Source organism: Bolinopsis microptera, chromosome 12, assembly GCF_026151205.1.
Source record: "Bolinopsis microptera isolate Bmic1 chromosome 12, MBARI_Bmic_1.0, whole genome shotgun sequence".
NCBI lineage: Eukaryota > Metazoa > Ctenophora > Tentaculata > Lobata > Bolinopsidae > Bolinopsis > Bolinopsis microptera.
The window spans coordinates 3,186,692-3,204,414 of NC_087083.1; positions in this window are offsets into that span (position 1 = coordinate 3,186,692).

A 17,723-nucleotide genomic window follows, 5' to 3' on the forward strand; every position below is an offset into this window, starting at 1 on the left:
TCTCTCTCTCTCTCTCTCTCTCTCTCTCTCTCTCTCTCTCTCTCTCGCTCTCTCTCTCTCGCTCTCTCGATGGCTCTCTCGATGGCTGCCGGCCACATCATGAATATCATAGTAGGTCTGGTTCTTTCTGCTCTTACTTGCTAATAATATTACTATATTAATTATATGTGTGCATATATTTATATTTATAATGCTTTTGGACACGAAGGGAAACACACAACGTAAAGCTTGAAATCTTCGTAAAACTACATCATTAGAGCCTCAAATTATTTGTTATATAGTAGTGTTGAATGTATATCTATATTTGATTGTAATTAAAGATTTTAAGGCGTTGGTGCCGAGTAATGCCTCCGGGTAGTGCTCCTCAATCAATCAATCACTTATTGTATAAAAATAAATGTTGTATAATTAATCTCACATCCTAATCCACTGAAATCCAGCCTTGCCAGTGTTTTAAAATGTTCATGTTTACCTTTTCAGTAAATTTCAGCCATTCGTCATCGCCATCCTGGCCTAGTGCCAGTTCACATTTATGATTTATGATTTATGATTTGTAGATAACTGCATGGATCCTTGCTAGTACAGTTTTAATTGGTACAAAATAAAATGCATTATTGTAGCTAACAAATTAAAAGTTAACCGACGAATAAGAACTGAAATGTAAAAATATCACTGAAACGTAAATGAGCCCATACTGAATTGGAAACTTTTTCCATTATTTTGCTAAATTCTTTGACCTTTTTCATACCTTAAAACTAAGGTACCGTTGTTGCACTTAAAACAAAATGCATGAAACAAATGATTTGCAAGTTTTTCTAATAAGGAAATGTTCCTGCTTCATTTCATATCACAGGGTTTTTAGGCTAATTTTCATGATTAAAATTGGTCTTCACATCGATTAGAACCATCTAACCCCGTACCCAATACCCATCGTAAAATTAATCATAACAACAAATCTTGCAACTCTCTACAAACATATTATCATCAACTGCTTCGTTCAGTCAACAGCTGATTGTGAAATCCATTGGATTTTATTTTGATATTTGAAATAAATTGACTCGGTTTTCAGATTATGAAACTTGATTATTCGAGCTTTTAATTTCAGCATGACTTATGAGCCAATAACTATATTGTTGAATATCACAAAAAAAAACTAGTAATACTTAAATAGTTAAATATGATTCGTGCTCGCCAAAAGAACTTGGCATAAGTTCCTTGTGATCTGATCTGAATACTGCACATTTAGTTGTAATCCTTTGTCTCGCGTTGCGACCGAGCTGCTTCTTTGGGAGGCGACAGGGGGTTTGGTTCCTCTCTCTCTCTCTCTCTCTCTCTCTCTCTCTCTCTCTCTCTCTCTCTCTCTCTCTCTCTCTCTCTCTCTCTCTCTCTCTCTCTCTCTCTCTCTCTCTCTCGCTCTCTCTCTCTCTCTCTCTCTCTCTCTCTCTCTCTCTGGCGCTATAGTCTCATGTACTATAGTGGAGAGGGGTTAACAAAAGGGGCCCTATCATCCCATCTATGGGGTGGAGATCTCGCTGCCCAGCCCTCATGTTGCGACTGTCGGAATTGTGAGGATACGTTTCGAGATTTAGTAAGTCCTGTTGATGTATGATATGTAACATTACTTCCTGGTCTGGGTTCTTCTTTTATGTTTTGATGAATTTATTTGTTGAAATTTTGTATCTAGTATTTTTCTTTTGGAATAAATTTCGCATTTAGCTTAGGACTCAGCTTATAAAGTAAAAGAGAAGTGCACTTATGAATTACAAAATTTGAGTCTTTGAAGTGGTTTATCTTTTCTTCAATGTTCATCAAAGAGAATCGTACATTCAGATACTTATTTTATAAGTTCTCTGTACGAGGGCTTAGAACAGTATTTAGAAAGTAGCACTAGCAACACGACATCGTTTTTACCACTTATAATTGACCTTCTACCCGTTGGGTTAACACTTTAGTACAATAACATTTAAACTCTGAACTCTATCATGAACAAGCGATAAATTAGAATTTAGCGTGACTGTTTTAACTTTTAACCGTACTTTATCCCACCTGAGTTAGTCCAATATTAACGTTAAACTGTTATGGACCTTCTTGACGAGTAAGTGTCTTATATAAGTTAAGTTTCTATAACTGGACAATACGCTTTATCACTGATTTTAACTGCACTCAGTTATTGATAGCAGCATTATCAATAGCTCACGGTAACAACTAATAAGGTAAAGCTAGCTTCACTTTTTACCGTTAGTTCCCACTTTCCTACTTAAAGTCTATATTATAGTTTATTACTTTCAAAACTACTATATAACTGCACAGTCCGTTAAACAAAATTTCTTCAAATGGGTTGACCCATTTGAAATTCAATTTCTGCAAGATTCTAACCAGTGTCAAGAGCGTCTGATTTAGCGTTTATTTTGTGCAGCAACAGATTTCTGGTTTTCATCGAATTACCGTAGACCGTTAGGAAATTTTTCTTGAAAACAGCTTTTAGAAAATATTTAGTCTGAACGTTCCAGATTTTGTAGAATTGTAAGCTTTCTTTATTCTAGGAACTGATTTATACTGTTTTTTACAGCCGTTTTTTGCTACCAATTTCTTGGCACCTATTTTACCTTTTTTGATTTTCGCGAATCTTTTACAGTTCTTTTCGCAAAATTCTTTGATCAATTTGTTAAAATATCAGCTGCAGTGCAGATCAAGTGCGATATTTTACTCACATTTCCTCAAATCAATATAGTTCAGAGGCTTCCAAATTGTTTATAACCACGTACAAAGTGGTAAACTTACAAAAAAGGAATAATCCAATATATATAAGATAAATGCGTTCTATGGAATCTAAAAAATCCTCTAGAAATAGAATACATTATAACAGTCACCACCATATCTTCAATGTATTCACCAAGCATTATAATAAATTCCCAAAGAATTGTGCTACCATTTACAAAACCCATCAAAATTATATCGCTCATACCGTCTTTTCATTAAGCTTCCCCCCTGTCAATATATTATGTTCGCAGGATTTATAAGCGAGGGGAAGATTTTGTTAATGAAATTGGCTGAACCCCCGTTGGAATGTTACATGATTAACTTCAAATTGAGATGCACATGAGGTGACAATTTTAGAGCGGCACGCTGTCAGACTGTGCCACTAATCTGTTGCTATGGTGTTGCTATGGTGTCACTATGGTGCCACTAATCTCCTTTCTTCTTTTCTTCCCCTATTCGGACATATGCTGAGTAACTGAAACATTTATTAAATCGAGTGTCTTTTGGAGGTGCGGTGTGATATACACATGTGAGATAAGCGTTTTTAATAATGTGTGTCATGGATATATAGGTAAGGTTACGTTTATTTAGGCAGGTCTAAACTCCAATTCCAGGCCTGGGAACTGTCGATGCATGCTATCGATATCTTTTATTCGAGTGAATCTACTTTCTGTACTTTCTATTATACTTATATTCTTCTAGAAAACCAGTTGAGTTGTTAGCTGGACTGCAATGTGTAAAAATAAGTAATATTAATTTGAAAGTTACATTAGGAATCGGATATTCGTCGTTTTTATTTTAACTTATATAAATATAATGGGTGAGAAAAGTATGGAAAATGGCAAACATATCGCCTAGAATCAGCTGATACTTAAATAATCTTTGATGAACATTTTTTCGAAAATGTGTTCACCACATCCCATTAACTTTTGTCAAGGAACTTGAGCTCTTTATGATGACATCATAATAATAAAATTTATTTTATCACCGCCGTCATTTCTTGAGACTCGAACAATCATGAGGTCTTTTACTCCCAAAATTGTAATATAAGATAATAAGAGATAAGCGAAATGCTTAATTGTTCTCAGACAATATCGTGTAGCAAATATAGTAATTGTAGCCCAATATTCGTGAAACAAGTTCATTCAGCGTTATATACTTATATATATAAATATTATAGCGTTATTACATACATATACATGTATTTATGTTCAACCGATTCTGCATATATTCAACATATGTTCAACTATTGAGTGATCGTGTGATGAGCCCACTTTCACTTATATCTGAGCACAGCTTTATCTCAGTAAATACGACGACGGCATTACCGGGTTGGTAACTTAACGTTAGTGACGGTAACTTAGTGACGGTAACTTAGTGACGGTAACTTAGTGACGGTTACTTACATTGAAAAACTTATCGTGTGCAACTATGAGCCTTACAATCCGTACAATTGTAGCTTGCTTTTGCAGTTATTTGTTTCTTGTGCAGTACAAAAGCAGGATTACTTTCGTCATCATTGTTGGTGACCACAATTTCGTGTTGCTTTAACTGCAAATAATCAAGTGTATTGAACTGGTTATGTAATAGGAGAGACAAGCTGGTTGTAGAGGGTTCGTTGCCCCCTCCTCCACCCCCTCCACCTCCTCCACCTCCACCCCCTCCTCCACCCCCTCCTCCACCCCCTCCTCTACCCCCTCCTCTACCCCCTCCTCCACCCCCTCCTCCACCCCCTCCTCCACTCCCTCCTCCACCCCCTCCTCCACCCCCTCCTCCACCCCCTCCTCCACCCCCTCCTCCACCCCCTCCTCCACCCCCTCCTCCACCCCCTCCTCCACCCCCTCCTCCACCCCCTCCTCCACCCCCTCCTCCACCCCCTACTCCACCCCCTCCTCCACCCCCTCCTCCACCCCCTCCTCCACCCCCTCCTCCACCCCCTCCTCCACCCCCTCCTCCACCCCCTCCTCCACCCCCTCCTCCACCCCCTCCTCCACCCCCTCCTCCACCCCCTCCTCCACCCCCTCCTCCACCCCCTCCTCCACCCCCTCCTCCACCCCCTCCATCCCCATCTCCTTTCATTTGATAACTCATCATTTAAAAGAGCTAACTTAATTCCATCTCTTAACCATTTCTCAAACTTTTAACTTTTTAATTTTTGAAATTTTACAAATCTCAAACAAATTACTATAGAAAGGGTTATGATTCACGAATCGTTTAAAAATCACCAAACGAATTTTATAACTATGTACAATATTTTGATATTTCTCACTACGTTTTAGAATTGTTGAGCTAGGCAAACAATTACAAATAACATGGAAATTGGCTAACCAAGAAATTTTATATAATTTCGTTCCCATAGTTGGTCAGAATCGAGGAATTGATATAAAACAATGCTGGATGATGAATATCTGTATTGTTAGAAGTAGTAATGTAGTAATGTTATAAGCTGTTTTTGAGATTACTCTTTTCTGCAGAGCTGAGCTAGCGCGAATATTTTACTAGAATTCTATTGAATCTGCAGTCTGCACCAGGATGCATAAAATTAAAAACTTGGGTGTGCCTGATACTAAGAGTTTGGTAGTGGTTGTTGTCTGAAGATTCTTCTCGAACATCTTTTTTTTGTCGCAGGGCAATGTTACCGATGATATTGTTGCCGCTATTATTGTTGCCATTTGCATTCAGTCATGATATGTCTAGACATGAGCTGATCCAAGTCAAACCCATTCTTAACCGATTTTTCTGTATTGTTCACGAAATAATGGCCCCCAAATTTTATTATTATTATTATCTAATTATTATTATACTAGTGTAACCCGTGCCTTCGGCCGGGATTTCACTGCCGCAGTTAAAAAGGGTAGGAGTATTTACGGTTACCCGCTGAGTTAAAACCCGCATTAGGTGATGTGAACAATTAATATATTTGGAGTGCCCTCAGGTATCCAATAGTATCTGTACCACGACTATTACACCTCATTACTCCCGTCTTAAACCGCTTTAAATCGTTTTAGAAATTAACCCTTATTAAATCCGCACCACACCCGCCTTATATTTGAAAACACGCACTACATTATCGTATGAAAGTAAACAAACAGACCGAAATGAGTGGTTCCCCCCCCCCCCCCCCCTAATAAGCGTATAGTATTACACGCATAAACATTGTCGTATGAAAGTATGAAATCTAGTCTCTCTACAGTTCAAACAGACCGCAATCAGTGCCCTACACTCCTAATATCACTTGCGGAGCTAACCTAATTACCAACGCTACATAATATGCAGTAATGGAAGAGAGAGCGAATAGGAAGAAAAAGTGAGCCATTTTAGTGGCTCACTCCATAATATTGCATTAATGGTACAAAACCATTAATTAAGCCACTTACCACCGGCCGATTTAAAAAAAATTTGCTTACGGGCTTCGTCAGAGTTTTGTCGGCACTATACCGAAAAACCCAGTCCCGTAGGCGTAACCCCTCCCGTTTTTTTATATAACCGTTCGGAAATTTCCCGCACACACACACAGATTTCTTGAGATTAATAAGAGGTAATTGAGCTGATATTTTGCTGCTTATTATAGTTGCGGGCTCTCACTCAGTAATATCCTCACCAGATGCATATCATCTCGAGGAAATAGAAAGACATAATTTTGATAAGCACAATCACCTCCCCAACTTTATTGCCACGAAGCAGTTCCGTTGATGTGTTCTGTTATCCTCACCGTTGCTATCACCTTCTACCATACCAACCATCTCGATGATATAGAATTCGAAAACCGGGTTATCTTCCGAGGTATATGGCCGACGTATTTTCAAGTTCATACCTCATGACTCATCTGCACAGCATTTAACATTTAATGCCTAACGACTGCTTTTCTTATTTTCTGTAAAATTGATATTATAAATTACCTGTTAAAATTGAATTTTCAATGGTTTTGAACTCCTTCAATTGTAGGTTTATAACTTCCCAGGACGCGCGCCGAGTTGGACTCGTCGACGGTCCTGATATATGGAACAAATATTTTACGAGTGTCACCCGTTTAACTCCTTCGAGCGTTCATTTTAATGTCCGTTCAACATTATGTCCGTTCACATAATAATGTCCGCTCAAATAAGGTCCGATATAATAAGGTAATAATAATATGCACTCGTGTTATTTTCGCAGCTCTAATGAGAGCCATTTACACCAACTTAACAATTGAGCAACTGAGCTTTCAGAAAGAGTACCAATAGTTCAATAAAATAATAATGTAAGTTCTTCTCGCTGAGGATGGCACTTAACATAGACTGAAAAGAGCGGCAGACTAACGCCAAGGTATATGGACACCTCATCAGAGCATCTGATAAGATAGCTGAACGGAGGATGAGACTCGCAGGTCATCTAGCCAGACATGAAGAACTTCTGAGTCATCAACTTCTCTTCTGGGAACCCCTTCAAGGAGGTCGAAGGGGAAGACCACACCTCACATATATTGACATCCTTCGGAAGGACACGGGGCTTGACGACAGCAAAGGAGTAAAGGAGATTAACAAACTCATGCTGAATAGACAGATTTGAAAAAAAAACTATCTCTGTTCGGACGTTGAGGCCGCCCTAAGTCGAGTCTAGTCTAAGTTCTTCTTCAAATAGCAAAGCCAGTTAAAGGCCGGGAATCATGGTCTCACTGACACTATGGAGGATAAATGCTCGAATTTACAAGTGCAGGGGGTTGCAAATTGTTTGCTTCCACTGTAACCATTTAGCAATATTAACTCACAGGTTCTGCAGATTTGAGGAAATTTCATTACTAATTTTACTACCTTATCGGACCTTATTTGAACAGACATTATGTCTGTCTGCCTGGGGTTTCATCCCGAATATGCTGCAGGGAATCGGTACCGAAAGGATCGCGGCTGTACCGACACAAGAAGCGGAGATCGGCACCTTGTCCCTAGCTTCTACACTATAGTGTTGCTATAGTGTTGCTATAGTGTTGCTATAGTGTTGCTATAGTGTTGCTATAGTGTTGCTATAGTGTTGCTATAGTGTTGCTATAGTGTTGCTATAGTGTTGCTATAGTGTCCCTAGCTTCTTTCATTCGGTAAAATACCAACTTAAAGCTTGTCTCACAGTCACATAAAAGGTATAAATAACCTAACAGTTATAATCATCTTTGCGTGATTTGCCAGAATGTCAGGAGCAGGCAACCTTTTAATATTTTAACTTGCTAGAAGCTGAGCCAAGTATGATGTGACCGACTTATTACTTTATTAATTTGGTTTTTTAGTGACTCAGAGAACGTGACAGTGTTCAAGCCTGAAGAATTTTCTGATGTTAATTGCTAGTTCTTCTATTGTTGGTGCTGCTATAAAGGTGCTGATATAGTGTTGCTATAGTTTTGCTATAGTGTTTCTATAGTGTTGCTAAGGTGCTGTTATGTTTGTGCTAAGGTGTTGCTATGGTGTTTCTATATTGTTGCAAAGATTGTTGCTAAGGTGTTGCTAAGGTGTTGCTAAGGACGTGTTGCTAGGGTGTTGCTAAGGTGTTGCTAAGGTGTTGCTAAGGTGATACTAAGGTGATGCTATAGTGTTACTATAGTGTTCCTATGGTGTTTCTATATTGTTGCAAAGATTGATGTAAAGATTGTTGCTATGATGTTGCTATAGTGATGCTATGGTGCTGCTATGGTGTTGTTATGGTGTTGACTGTTGCTATATATTTGCGAAGATTGTTGCTAACATTGTTGCAAAGATTTTTGCTATGATGTTGCTAAGGTGTTGCTAAGGTGTTGCTAAGGTGTTGCTAAGGTGTTGCTAAGGTGTTGCTAAGGTGTTTCAATATTGTTGCAAAGATTGTTGCTAAGGTGTTCCTAAGGTGTTGCTAAGGTGATACTAAGGTGATGCTATAGTGTTGCTATAGTGTTCCTATGGTGTTTCTATATTGTTGCAAAGATTGTTGTAAAGATTGTTGCTATGGTGTTGCTATAGTGTTGCTATGGTGTTGCTATGGTGCTGCTATGGTGTTGTTATGGTGTTGACTGTTGCTATATAGTAGCGAAGATTGTTGCGAAGATTGTTGTTAAGATTGTTGCAAAGATTGTATTCAGTTCCTCACTTGATTAGCTGGACTGGGTATTAAGGCTAATTCAAAAGCATTTCTTTACCACGACTTAAAGAACTTGGTGGGCACTCAATTTGTGCCTTAACAAAACCAATCATTGAAGAATGGTATTTTAGTGTCATTATCAAGAAACAAAATGTTCGTCCACAAATCTGGATTGTTTAGTTAATTGGAACAATGCTTTAGTTTGCTACTGTGGAGCATTCTATAACTCTCTAAGAAACTTGAACAGCCCATAAGTAGTATCTTAAGATATTTGTTGACAACAATTGGCGAGCATAATATTTCTATTTCGTGTCGATGCTTTGAGATTCTAATATAATAAGCATTATACAATTGTTTTAAAGACAAACTACCGTGTTTATCTTTTATAGTATTATTGTATCTGTATAATTAGATTGCTCCCATACGAGCAGGGTTACATTGCTATACTGTTCTCGGTAATAAGGTAATACTACAAGCTTAGTTGGTTGTATTACCAAGACGAGTTCGTTAGTGTTCTCCTTGGTATTTAATGTTTAATTCCTGTTTAATTCCTACCTTACTATAATATTAGGACGCAATGAAAGTACCGGACCACGATGCATAATTTCTGTTAATATAAAACTCCGTTACAAATTGAACTGGGATCTATATACGATTCTCGGTAAATACTGGTTGACTATTGGTTAAGTAGTATACAGTTATTTCATTTGCACTAAATTTGACAATAAATCAAAAACAGGACACTATTTATGAAACACCCTGTATTTGGGCTTCGTATCCTGGTGAATAGAAATACTGGCATATCAGGATTTTGACTTTTGTTGGCGTCTTCCATTAAAAGAAATTGGCACTCAATTATAGTTTCATTGTAAGATCATAACAATACCAATAATTGGAGAATGATATTATAGTGTCGTCATTGCCACATTTTAAAATGTTCAAAACATGTTAGTATTGACAGTGATTCTAGTTTTTAATGTTTTTAATTGGTTGCAGTGTCATGTGTCATGTCCCGCACATGCCGCGATTTCCTTTTGTCCCTGCGTGTCATACTAATATGTTTCACCTCCCCACCAGTAGCCAGTTCGTTGCTATAGTGTTGCTATAGTGTTGCTATAGTGTTGCTATAGTGTTGCTATAGTGTTGCTATAGTGTTGCTATAGTGTTGACTGTTGCTATAGTGTTGCTATAGTGTTGCTATAGTGTTGCTATAGTGTTGCTATAGTGTTGCTATAGTGTTGCTATAGTGTTGCTATGGTGTTGCTATAGTGTTGCTATGGTGTTGCTATAGTGTTGCTATAGTGTTGCTATAGTGTTGCTATAGTGTTGCTATAGTGTTGCTATAGTGTTGACTGTTGCTATAGTGTTGCTATAGTGTTGCTATAGTGTTGCTATAGTGTTGCTATAGTGTTGCTATAGTGTTGCTATAGTGTTGCTATGGTGTTGCTATAGTGTTGCTATGGTGTTGCTATAGTGTTGCTATAGTGTTGCTATAGTGTTGCTATAGTGTTGCTATAGTGTTGCTATAGTGTTGCTATGGTGTCGACAGTTCGTTGGATAAACGTTGTATCAAGGTTAGAATTTACACTTTGCAACGTTATGTTTCAGTTAATGTTGCATAAATAACGTTAAAAATGTTACCTATCATCAACTTTTTACCAACGTTAGTTATTTAAAGCTTACGAACGTATAATATGCAATGTATATCAAAGTTACTATTGTGACGGTACATTAGAACCAGACAAAAACATATTGTGAAGGGCCTGAACGGATACAACGTTGTAGCGCAATTTAATTTTTAACGTTGCCGCCAGTATCCAGATCAATTATAATTATAAAATCTTTGGAGGCTGTTGAGGAAGTTATTAAGTAATATATCTGGGCGTGTTTTGAATTTTCCTGGTGAATGAAAAATCCTGACAAATCGAGGTATGATTTTCGCTAAATGCATTTAAATGTTGGGGATCTGAGAAACTATGATTTGTCTGGGTTTCAGATGGCGGAACGGTAATTGGCGTATTTATACTGTATTTACGGTTCTTTTGCGATAGTCTAAACGCGCTAGCTATAGCGCTTACTAGCGCTTATTCACATTGTATTGTGATTGTTTATTACCACTTTATATTCGTTACTGTTATAGACCATGCTGAACGATAGCACATTATGAAGGAGAAAGTGCCATGCACAACTACTGTTAGCAACACCATAGCAACCGCTGTTAGCAACACCATAGCAACCACTGTTATAGATCGAAACAGACTTGCAACCCTGAAAAAGACCTTGTTAGCATATCGGATCGAATATGAGAAACAGGTAATGTATAGTAATAAATTTATATAGTTAATTAAAAAACTAAACATCTTTAAAAAGTGCATATTTTAAAATACATAGAATGAAACATTTCGGCCTAGTGAATTGTGAATGCATTTATTTATGTTAGTTTGAAATGATAAAATGGAAGTTTGATAATTTGATGCTGTTTCAGATACAATTGCTGAACTCAGATCAGGAAGAGGTGTCACCCTGTAATGGTCACGTGCCACCCTGTAATGGTCACGTGTCACCCCGCGATAGTCACGTGTCACCCCGCGATAGTCACGTGCCACCCTGCAATGGTAATGGTCACGATGTTACTTCTCAATCAACAGGTTAATATTCACAGTAACTATATCTTAAAAGATTATTACTTCTAGTTCTCAATTCTCATTTGATCGAGAGTTGTATAATTATTTATGACTATATTTATCTCCTAGAAATAATGTTTCTTTAATTCGATTCATGATACGAGATTAGCTATTCCTATCCTCCCATTAATTGTTTCCAGCAACTTTGAAATTCCGCTCTAATCCTCCTCCCGGATCAGCATTTTGCTATGGTGTTGCTATGGTGTTGCTATGGTGTTGCTATGGTGTTGCTAAGGTGTTGCTAAGGTGTTACTAAGGTGTTGCTAAGGTGTTGCTGTGGAGTTGCTATGGTGTTGCTATGGTGTTGCTATGGTGTTGCTATGGTGTTGCTATGGTGTTGCTATGGTGTTGCTATGGTGTTGCTATGGTGTTGCTATGGTGTTGCTATGGTGTTGCTATGGTGTTGCTATGGTGTTGCTATGGTGTTGCTATGGTGTTGCTATGGTGTTACCATGGTGTTACCGGTTGCTAATTCTAAAATACAGAACTCCTCTGACATTTGTCTGAATGTTGTTTGTCCAGTATCAACATAACTTTAGATTTGTTTGGAGAGGCGAATCATACACAGTTTAGGCTTTTGAAATCTCCGAATACAATATCATCTTTAGAGTACCTCCTCAAATTATTTGTTATATGTAGTAGTGTTGAAAGTATTAAAACACAGTGTTAACATACACATGTTCACAGTTTTCTAATTATAACAGTTAAAAAGCTTATTTATTTTGGGCCCTTCATCGCTTTATTCCGGCCCGGACATTGTATACCCGAAAGAGCCACAATTTATACAAGAAAAGCTCCACTCTTAGAGTCAAAGAAGATCACAGGACTATTCGAACTACATTTAATATGCTTTTTCTGTAGCACATTAACATGCAGGAGTATCAATGATTTAATGAAGCATATTATATTCAATTATTCGACTGAAATTTAAAAAAGTAAAAAAACCATACACTTGATAAAATCATGTTGTCTGTATAAACCATAAACTTAATAACATTTTGTTTTTATTGTTGTCCCTCCGAGACTAAGTGAGTAATTGCGCAGCGAGACTCGATTGTGATCTAAATACTCATTGTGAATACCGATGGAGCGATTGAACACCTTAATAGCTCCTATGAGTCCCCTAACCTGATCTTTAAGCAGGGGTATTGAGCAAGTACTACTGATGCAATAACTATTGTCATTTAACTATTGGACACCCCTGTCATTATTAGAACAGGTGGCTATGTAGTAAAAGTGGGTATTAATGTTGCTCAATACGAGCGTTTAAGATCTGATGTATTTGTAAAAGTGGGTTAACGCTGGGTTTAATGGCTGCAGGAGTGTTGCTATGGTGTTGCTATGGTGTTGCTATGGTGACCTAATTCAGCCATTCATCATGGTACAGCTCAGACTGTAATAATCAGATTTATAATCAGTTTAGGTGCCAGGTACGATTTGTTGGAATATTTTACAGGGGCTTTAGCTTTGTCCCCGGTGGTAAATTCTAACTTATAGTTTAGTATTTTTAAATACTAAATTACACTAATGTAAAACGCAAATACGCTAATAATTCTGCCTCGGTATGAACCAAGCCAAATATTTATTGTTTTGGTTAAAGAAAGATTAATGAACATTTTGACACAGTTTCAGAAGGAGAAGACGAGCCATTATTTTCTAAGTACGATAAGGACGTCTTCAACCAACGAGTTCTACCGATAATATCTTACTCTAGCGGCAGTGAGGTTAGATTATGCACATATATTATTATTACTAGCAGGAACCCGTCTAATCCTAAAGTGGTGTCAAGACTCAAGAGTCTAAAATAATTATTACATGTGTCGACACTGTTATGTGGTATGGTCCAAAGAAGTAATTCTTACAGTTAGTTTTTTGTTAGTTGTTTCAATTGTCGAGATCACAGCTACAGCTAAGAAAAAATAAAATATAATTTTGGTAGTTATAAATAATTAATTAGTTATAATTAATTAATAATTATACTGTAACGCGACTTTTATCACCTCACTCTTTAGAACTGATACAGTTGATCCCTGTCCTGAGTGTCCACATTGCTCAAGCACATTATTTCACTTCACACTTCACACTGAACTATAACCTTAACAATTTAACAACTACAACTTTTCCTGTATATGACAATGCTGGCAAAATTCCCACAATCTTCAGCTTTTTTTGTCACTTGCATCATAATGTTCACCACATGCATAATCATCTTAAAGACTTCCTCCTCCTTTTTGTAATTGCTTAATTGGTCTTCAGCACGCTCGACATGTCCTTCTTCCGCAATCTTCTCACTAGCCCTTTGTCAGGAACAAATATCTACTCTACCTTATCAATAAGGCCACATGAAGTATCAATATCTTTACCCCTTTATACTTCTATACTATTCTTATGTTATAGTTACAATAAGATTACAAAAATATTGTTAACTATTCGAGTATGATAATCGTAATTTAATAATAGATAATAATACTTCTAGACTGTTTTGCTCAAACCGATTTTGCTACGAATGTACAAGCTTGTGATTTTGCTACTCTTTATACTAACTTAGAGCACAGCTCGATATCAAAACTACGCTTTCTATAGAGATTAAGTTAGCTTAAGTATATTAAGTGTAAATACATTTCTATTTATGTCAAATCATTCGTCTGGGTGAATCATTGGTTTTTATTTTGAGGATGGTTTGATCGAGGCTGGGATTTTCTGATAATATTTGCTATTTTAGATTTGGAAATCTCATATTTCGTCAGTTTATCAGCGTACCTATTGCTCTATTGCTCTATTGGGGACCCTACATAGCCTACCCTACTTTGTGGTATTTTGAGAACGGCTATCACGAAAAGCTTTATAAAAGAGACTATTTTCTTATTTTGGTGCAAGAATGATGGGTAAAACCGTTCGCCTGATCGATGATATTATTTTTATCACTTCATATCTGCAAGATTGGGAAATTTCTAAATACCAGTGCGTGTTGTTTACTTCTTATTGTACACATAATGTCTTTTAGTTATGCTGCTATTTATAATTATAACCTTGTAACTTAAACACTGTTTTTTTTGTTATATGTTTAATACTTTGATATTTATAATATCTATAGCTATGTATTGTTGATTGACATTATATAAGACATTAACTATCAATTAAATTATGTTAAGGTAAATCTATAGGAAGGGTTGAGCCAGTGACTCATGTTGTTTCTTAAGTAACATAACTACATAATAAACTTGCGTCCTACTGTGTACTAACTTAAATATGTAATTTTATTTTAAGTGCAGTGGTAGAACAGATAAACGTATGATAGCAACAGCCGCGTTGATTCTACACGTAATTACCGGATTATGTGCATATAATTACCAGATTATGTGCATATAATTACCAAATTGTGTGCATATTATGTCCAATAAGGTAGCTATTCATGCAGTTCTTCAGACCCCACCTGCGGGTTATTAATCATGATGTCATCTTTAAACTGGTAAAGTGTTTTAGTGTGTTGTGTTCATCACGAGGTTGGTTTTATTTTTGTTTCTTTTCTCGATAATTTGGCGCTGAAAGTTCATTTCGATGTATATTATTGACTTATTGCTTCAGTAAGAAAAGAGGAAATATGCTAATATAATATACTAAAATAATATCACAGCAACTTCACCTGTTTTATCTTCAATAACATAACCTACCTGTCTGAGCTATAGCGTACTTATAGCTACTTAACCCACACCATGACTTCTACTCGACACACGTACACATTTAACTACTAAGAGATAAGTGATAGATCATGACATTTTGTATACATCACTTGGCGCTGCGGTACTTGGTAGTCATGCTGTTCTGGTTAGGGTTTGCATTATCGGTCCAATAATTTTTATCGCCGATAACCGATAACAATTTTGAAATTATCGGCGATACCGATAATTATCGGCGATAAAATTTGGTCATAACAATGAGCTAAGTTTCTGTTGATTTTTATGACTGACATAATCAATTACACCTTCGTCACCTTTGTGAATGAGGATTACAGAAGTCCTGAGTTACTGTTACACGAATTCTAAACACGATTTGAAATTCCACAACGGCATCGTAAATGTATTTAGAAAGCTGTTACTCAAGGGCAACAGTCATTGTATGATGGTTCATTTGCAGTAATGGGGCCACGTTTATTCCATCAGATCTTCACCTCATTGAAGACCCACTGCTGTTCAAAGCAAAGCTATCAGCATTTCTTAAACCGTTTCCAGATAACCCACCTGTGAGCAATTACAGCTGCCCTAATAGAAATTCTTTGCTGGACTGGAGTATGAATAAGGCAGCAGCGACGCTGCAAGGGCGGTCGAACTATTCGATGACCCAGCAGAGGAATCTAAGAATCTCTCCAAAGTATCCAAAGTATCCAATCAGATAATATCAATTCAAGTGCGTGCAAATTACAATTTAGTTTACAGATGTTCAAAGAAAAACAAGTAACTTTACTTAGAAGTTTTATTGGCGAAATATAATTTTAGGAATATTAACATATCTAGAGACTTGTCCGAGAGCCTATATCTTAGTTTTGTGAGGAAAAGCCCGCTGGCGCTAAATTTTCTCTCAGCCTCCACGGAAATGGGTGGTATGGTAGATATGCAGCTGGCCAGCTCGCTTATCGAAGTAGTCTTCTTCTTGCCAGCAGTAGCCATGAAGAGAGCGATCTCTTTAGTCCACGTGTCCTTTCGTGATGGGGACGAGTCGATGACTTAGTTAACAGTGAAGATAACTCGTTTGCTAGCGGAATCCGTTGAGAAGCTGATAAAGTACTAAATTTGACTGATGATTTTACGGAATTTCGAACTTTTTGGAAATAATTTTTGTAGAAACGATTTTGATATTATCGGTTTATCGATTACAAATTATCGCCGATAACCGATAGTGCATTTTTTACAAACTATCGCCGATAATATCGGTTGCAAACCCAGAACCCTAGTTCCGGTCTTGTATCAGTTATAGTACATACCAGTATAAGTAGTATGTTACAGTGCAGACCGTCAGTCAGTGTTGAGCAGTATAATAGTACCAGTAATACCAGTAGTACCATTGTATAGTACAATTAGTAGTAAGTATAGTTTATGTGTACAGGCCAGTAGTAGCCATGTTACGATCTTACGATGTTATCCAATAACACACCAACAACTACAACTCCCTACAACAATTATTAAATTATCAACAGAGCATTTATACATGCTCCTGTTCTGTAGAAAGCAAAGTTTAAAACGCAGACAGAGCTGGAACCTCTTATACCTTTATACATAATACTCTAATAATATATACTATGATAATGTATAGTCTAATACTATAATAGCTGTAGTGATTACGGAATATAGCGCTCTCCATTAGCTATCTCTCTCCAGCTATTAGCCACTTCCACCATTATTCTCCTCACACTCCTCACTTACTCCTTACTTACTCCTCACACTCCTCCTACTCACTACATTAAAACATTAATAATACTACTCTACTCGGCTCACTGCTAGTGAGCAATTACACATATGTAGTCTGATGACTCCTCCTTCTTCTTCCATTAAATGGTATTAACTCATAGGGAATGATTATCATTTCTCTCTGAAGTTATACTCGGGGATTGTTGTTTGGTACTGATATTTCTTGGTATTTATTGGTCAGAGCTATAATTGTACGATGTACGCCACATCTTCAGATCTTTCCATATACTCTTGTCTCGCATCAGAGTTCACAGTTCTTTTTAGAAATTCTCCAACTTTCTTCAATAACACACACATCTCTGTCTCAGTCAATTTGTTTATAACCGTGTGTTACGAAATTCCCACTGTCTCCGAAATTTACCCCGAACCAATCCTTAGTAGCAGCAGCCGACGTCATCAGTAAACAGATAGTACGTAGGGAGGGAGTCTGTGCTGCTTAACTGCTTACAGTCGCTGTTTACTAATAACTTTTACTCCTTCATAATAACTTTTGTGTTGTGCGGGAGGGTTGGTCACAGCTGCTGTGTAAAAGCTCTTAAGTAGCTGGTGCCGCGCAGTACGCCGTTTAGATTTACGTTTTTTGAAAAAGTTCTCCGTTGTATTTTATATGGTTTGTTTTTGCTTTAGTCGCTTACTTTTAAAGTTTTAAGGTATTCAGTGGCTCGATAGAGTAATTGCTTACGTTAAATTTTGGTACATTAATGTATAGTGTCCATACGAGATGTTAAAATTATTATTTTTC